The sequence below is a fragment of the Triturus cristatus genome, chromosome 4_1 (assembly GCF_964204655.1).
Source record: "Triturus cristatus chromosome 4_1, aTriCri1.1, whole genome shotgun sequence".
Taxonomy (NCBI): domain Eukaryota; kingdom Metazoa; phylum Chordata; class Amphibia; order Caudata; family Salamandridae; genus Triturus; species Triturus cristatus.
This window is the reverse complement of record NC_140585.1, coordinates 1239515078-1239521077: the sequence shown is the minus strand read 5'-3', so window position 1 is coordinate 1239521077 and position 6000 is coordinate 1239515078. Positions and strand designations below refer to the sequence as shown.

Below are 6000 nucleotides of genomic sequence, written 5' to 3'. Positions count from 1 at the left end.
AGGGAGGGAGGTATTCCTGTGGCCTGTGCGTGGGGACCCAGTGCCCCGGGCACAAGTCAGTCTGACAGCCGCTCAAACCCTGAACAACGAGACAAGGAGGGGGGAAAAGAAACAGAAAATATTTCCTGCATCCTACCCTGAAGTCATTCTGTGGTTTTTTGAAAAATGTGCCGTATATTTAAGAGCCTGGTCACATGACCGTTTTTGGTTATGAATAGCAGATTGTGAAGATTTCTTCATGGAAGTGAGAGAGGAGGAGGGGGGGGGCACAGAGGGTGAGAGACACACCACACACAGAAAGAGACAAGCATACATAAACCACGCACTAAGAGACACACACACTTCGCCCTGACAACACCAGCTTCAGAAAGAGCCCCACTGACTCGCAAACATCAGGGAGAGACAGAAGATCATACAGGCAAACAGACGGATCACTTACACCGAGGAACACGCAAACAGCACTTAAACACAGAGGCTGACATACAAGTACGGTCTGCACGCAGGGAACACACACACGTCACTCTGAGGAGGGCAGGCACATACCTCGTTCGCGGGCACTGACACAAACCACCTCAGTTAGACAGAGAAACACACGCCACTCTCAGACAGGAAAACACATGCACAACACAGAGGTACGCCACTCATAGTGGGAAAGGCGTAACATATTTTATAGGCTGAAACACACTTAACTCGAGGGCAGGCAGGCATCCCATTTACAGCGAGACAAGCACACATTCAAAGGCAGGCAGACACACACCTCATTTAGAGCGAGGGAGGCACACTTCACTGGGAGGCAGGCACACGCCTCACTCGGCGAGACGGAGCGAACGCTTCCCGACTGAACAGTTTTGCGGCTCAGGAGTTGGGGGTCTGGGTTGGATTCGCCACGTCCTGTCCCAGGTGAGTGTACGTCCTGTCCTTTCGCCTGCTGTGCGCGATGTGCCGGTGAGAGCATGTGGTTGTCGCCGTCAAGGATCGTGAGGTCAGCCCCCGGGTCACTCTGCCTGTGCCCTTAGTACCCAGGCCACGCCAGGCGTTTGCTGACGACAGCGTGAGCCCCGGACCTCGGCTCTTCCCTCTTTGAACTGGCGGTGAACAGTGCACTGGTCCCCGGAGGACCACTCTCCCTCCCTCCTCTTCCTTCGGACCTGCAGATTGGTAGCCTACAGTGTGGGGGCGACGAGTGGACGAGCAGGAAGAACCCGTTCAGATCTCACGCTCAATCTACCGCAAGTCCTTCCGGAGTCCGCCCGGCAGCCGCTCCAGTGGCAAGCCAGCACAGCCGCCCACTGCCACCGAGGGTCGGCGGGGGCTTCACCTGTGGCGGCCGTCCGTCACATCCACTCGCGCTCTCTTGGTGAGGGTGCCTGAGCATCGTCAAGCCCCTCTCTCGCAGACCTCAAGCTGCTCGAAGCGGAAACCCTTAGGCATGTCAGAGTTAATTTTTTATAGTTAAAACCTCAGCCCAAGGGCTGCATTGAGTTTCAACCCAGTCTCTGCTTTTTAAACAGCACGCTTTTGTAGTCTGCAGAAAAAAGAGAGACTTTTTTATGGGTAACTGGCAGCCCTGGAAACTTTCTCTCTCGCTCTCCCTCTTTCTGTTTTGGAGTTTAAAAGCCTGCCATGAATCAGGGAGCCTTGTGCAAGGGAGGAAAGGCAGCGGCGACACGATATTGACCGGACCAAGGGCAGGATGGTTCCAGATCGGTCACTAACTCTATACCAAGTTCACTTTCCTAGAACGCACGGCGTTGTTTGGAGGTCGGTTCGCTTCATATGAATTTCCTTAAATGTTTTCTTTCTTTCTTAGCTTCTATTTTATCTTTTGATCTTTATAGTTCTTCCACACTTATTGGGTTCTTTCATAACTCCGCTGTTTTACTTTTCTTTCTTTCTTTCTTTCTTTCTTTCTTTCTTTCTTTCTTTCTTTCTTTCTTTCTTTCTTTCTTTCTTTCTTTCTTTCTTTCTCATAACCTTTCCACCTCCACTCTTTTCTCGATTCACACATTACCTTTCCCTCTTTCTTCCTTTGCCTTTCTCACTTTCTATCTCATTTCTTTAATAATGAATTGCTTTCTTCCTCTTTTTCCCCTGTTGTTTCTCTCACTCTTTCTTCGGCTTTCTCTTTCTGGTTCTAATTACGCCCAGCAAGACCCTTAACTGTGTACATGGCTTGTTTTTGGGGTCCTCATCTTGAGGGTCACGGGGGAAACTGCTTTTGTCTAAGATCTATTTCTGAGTGTGTGTTAAGGTTGGGGATGACACATAGTGAAGCTTGAGGGGATGTTCTTGCCAAGGCAGGAGGTGCACTTGTCTGCCGCTGTTTCTGTATATTTTTTAAATTGTGGTGTGATTGTGTGGGTACTACGAAAAAGAGAGGCAAGGAGTTTTAAGAGAGCAAACTGTGAACAGTGGGTGCTGCCGTCTGAGGAAGGCAGATGTCGGTGCCAAATCAGACCACCTTAACAATTCACCTGGTGGAATGTTAGAGCTTAAGCAAGAGTGCCTCCGAGTCACCCCTGGTTAGGTTTGACACCTCCTCCGTTTTCTTGTGATTAGAGGAACTGTGGATGAATCTCCTATGTGCCGTGAAGGGCAACAGCAGCATGCTCTGTCGCTGTGATCGAATGACAGTCGAGTGAGTTCCTACAGTGGTTATTGGGTAGTGAAAAGTCCTCTCTGTTGTAAGTAGCGGTCAGTAGAAGACCCACTCGTTGTGAATGAAGGAAGCACACTATAATCCCACTGTCACTACTGGATGGTGTCGCCCCGTCTTCTCTGCTGTGAATGGGGGTAGAGGATGGTTTTCGCACTGTAAATGAAGGACAGCAGAATGTGTTCACACTCTGACACAGGGGACAGTGCAAAGCCGTCTCCCCTGTGATTAGGGCACAGTGGAATGTACTCCCACTGTGTCTGGAGGACAGAGGAATACCTGTTCTACTCTTGATGGGGAGAGTGGTAATTCCTTTCTACTTTGATCGGATGAGAGGCGAATTAGCCTACACTGTGGTTACAGGCTATGCAATACTCTTGCCACTGGGATTGAAGGATAGCGACATTCGCTGACAATCAGCCACAGGGCTAATGGAGACAACTTACTTTGTGATCTGTGCGGCAAACACCTCCCTCACTGAATCACACAGCACCATATATTTCTCAGCCTCTGTCTCAATTTGTTGAGAGTGCTGTTCTCCCATGTTGTGCCTGCTCTGCTACTGTCAAGTGGTAAATACCACTGCAAACCCCATGCGACTCAAAGGGAGAACAACGCGGATCAAACCGGATAACACATGTCTTGTCACGTACACATACTCTATTTTCGGGGGTCAGGGCTCACAGCGCTCTAGGGCAGCATTGTTGCATAGGCACAGTTCCACAGGAGAACACCGCCGTCAAGATCCATATTTGAGAGTTTGCTGAGTGCAGGAGTACAGACAACTGCGTTGAGTTGTCTAGATCCAAAATGGTACATAGGCTCACAAAAGGTGAACAAACTCACAAAGTTACATAGGCTCGAAAAGGCCCACAGGCCCCCACAATGCATAGTTTGAAATATTTATATTGCATAAAAGTAACATTGTTCACATAAGAATGCAGTTCAAAAATAAGGTGTGTAGGCCAACAAATGTGCCTTGAATTCATAAACGTTGATTGGGCCCAAAAGTGCAGTGGGAACAGAAAGGTACACTCCTACAAAAAAGGTTAATACTCCTTAAAGTTGACGGGTTCAAAAGATATACAGAGTCACGAAATTGTTCATAGGGTGACAAAGGTGCATAGTCACAAATGAGCTTAAACCCAAACAAAAGGTGCACTGTTTAGATCAATCAAGTTACCAAAGCACACAGCTGTACACAGACCAGCAACCGTACATAGGCACAAAAGGGGCAGACACCTATGAGTACGTACAAAAAGTAGTGTCTTGCCCAAAAAAGAATATGTGTTATTTGTACTGTTGAGGTAAAAAGCGCCAGCGTTGCTGCGATAGGGAGAACAGGAAGGAGTAAAAATACAACATGTGTGTATGTGATCTTGGGGAGCTGTGGATTCCCACCCCTGGCGGGCCCTACACTGTCTCTACACAGCATGTGGCCTTTTCATTACAGGGTATAAAACTTACGATCGGAAATACCCTATGCCTTGAAATCTGTAAATTCGTAGGAAGGTAATTAAAAGACATCTATATTTAACTATTTCTTCTGAAGATGTTTTAAAATGAAGTTATATGTATGATCGGACTCAGGGAAACAGGAAACACTCTGTACTGGCATCCTTATGTTTTTGGCCCAGGGTGCTGTCCACATCACAACATCAAGAAAAGAGCGAGCTGAGGGCCACTCCGGTTTGGCTTTAAAAAATAAATGCAAGAAGGAATCGGCCAAAAGATCTTGGACCACCCGGTTACAGCACGAATTGAGACATTTAGATTTTTTGTAGCACCACAAGCCTACAAGAGGTATGACGGTACTTAAGAATGCGTGTGAAAACATGGCGTAGAGCTAGAAAGGGGGTTCAAGGTGTAACAGGCACAGAGATATGGGGTTGGAGGGGGCGGACATTCCTCTCTGAACAGAGGGGTATGCTGGGTTCAGCCCTCGTGATTCTCTGCTCACACAGGACATCAAGTGCCCAGTGTCCATGCGATACGTGCAAGTATGGTATTTAATGTTTCTGAAGATCAGAAAAACATGTCGGCGCAGAGTGACATAGGCCTTGTAAAGGCCATTACACGCTGCCCAAGCCCATACCTGTTGCACAACCAGCAGACCCTTCGGAGTGCCCAGCTTTACCCTGTTTGGGGACAAACAGGGTACAAAAACGCAAGTATAATGTACAAACCAGAACCCTATGTTGAAGGCCCACCAGACCGATCTATTGCAAACATTCTCTGCCCTCAGTTGCCTTATTAGCAGCACAGCTGTCACCACTCCATACAGTTTACTGTAGTCAACTTGCTACAGAAAACCCTTTTCTCTAAACCACAGGACACATGAACCTCCAACACAACTTAGGCCCCCATTACGTGTTGGGGTATTTCACCTGGGGAGATAACTTCAGATGAAATACTACAGGTCGCAATTCGAAGTGCGTCCAGGCCTGTCTAAGGAGCTGCAGGGGACGTGGGAAGCAGCTCTGTCCAGCCCTGGCCCACCTCCTGTAGCAGTACGAGGAAGTACACAGTGTACCCCTGAGCCCCTCACAGAGTACACAAGCGTGCCCTGCATCGGTGCTCCCCCATCCCAAACCCCTACGGCCCTCCCTAGATACTTTTCACCTATTCAGAGGAAGCATAAACGTCGGTGTTTTTTACTGAAATGGGGGGACACTGACTGGTAAAGGACACTTGGTCTGAGCAGTTATTCCCCTCTCGAGGGGTAAACTAACAATGGCAAAATTTGGTGTGGAAACACTGTTGGGCAGGGAGTGTAACCCATGCACTTGCGATGCAGGGAGGCCCCCACCCTTCCAGGGCCCCCAGCCCTACAGGCGGTGCCCATTTAGACAGAGGTCAGTAAATATCTATGATATAGGAGAGTCAGGGGCCTCCATCACATTCTGCAGTAGGGCCTCATCATTTTGCGTTATGCCACTGGAGTAGGGCGACATAGATTTTGATCCCTCAGTATTTCTGCACTTAAATCTAGCCAGCTCATAAAAAGGGCCTTATTATACAGAAGACCTCACACATAGAAAACACTGCAGCATGCTCACAAAAGCATTCAACTATAGCAGTAAAATTCATAATCATGGAAAAGTACACGCATAAACAGAACTCTTATCACCCACCGAACACCATCCAGCTAAGACAGCAGATGACCCTGCAGTACCACCACCTGCTTCCAGTTAACTCATACACAGGCAAGATCACCAGGGAATGTGCAAATCAAATAGCCCCTTTTCCATATGAGGATCTATACTAGAACCTGGGGGGTCACCCAATAAACTTACAATACATCAACAAAATCCTTTTTAAAAACCACACTGGGCCGGATACAC

General features: G+C 48.1%; 1 protein-coding gene across 2 annotated transcripts in view; it reads left to right on the top strand.

Moving 5' to 3' along the window:
- Positions 1 to 314: 314 nt before the first annotated feature.
- The window catches only part of RARG (retinoic acid receptor gamma), a 442759-nt gene continuing 437073 nt past the window's right edge, over positions 315 to 6000 (top strand). Inside the window, exon 1 of one of the 2 annotated variants that reach the window (XM_085654659.1) lies at positions 315 to 900. The gene's annotated coding sequence lies outside the window, so the exon portion shown is untranslated. Of the gene's footprint in view, positions 901 to 1161; positions 1762 to 6000 lie in introns of those variants that run through there. The other variant, XM_085654660.1, reaches the window with a different exon arrangement.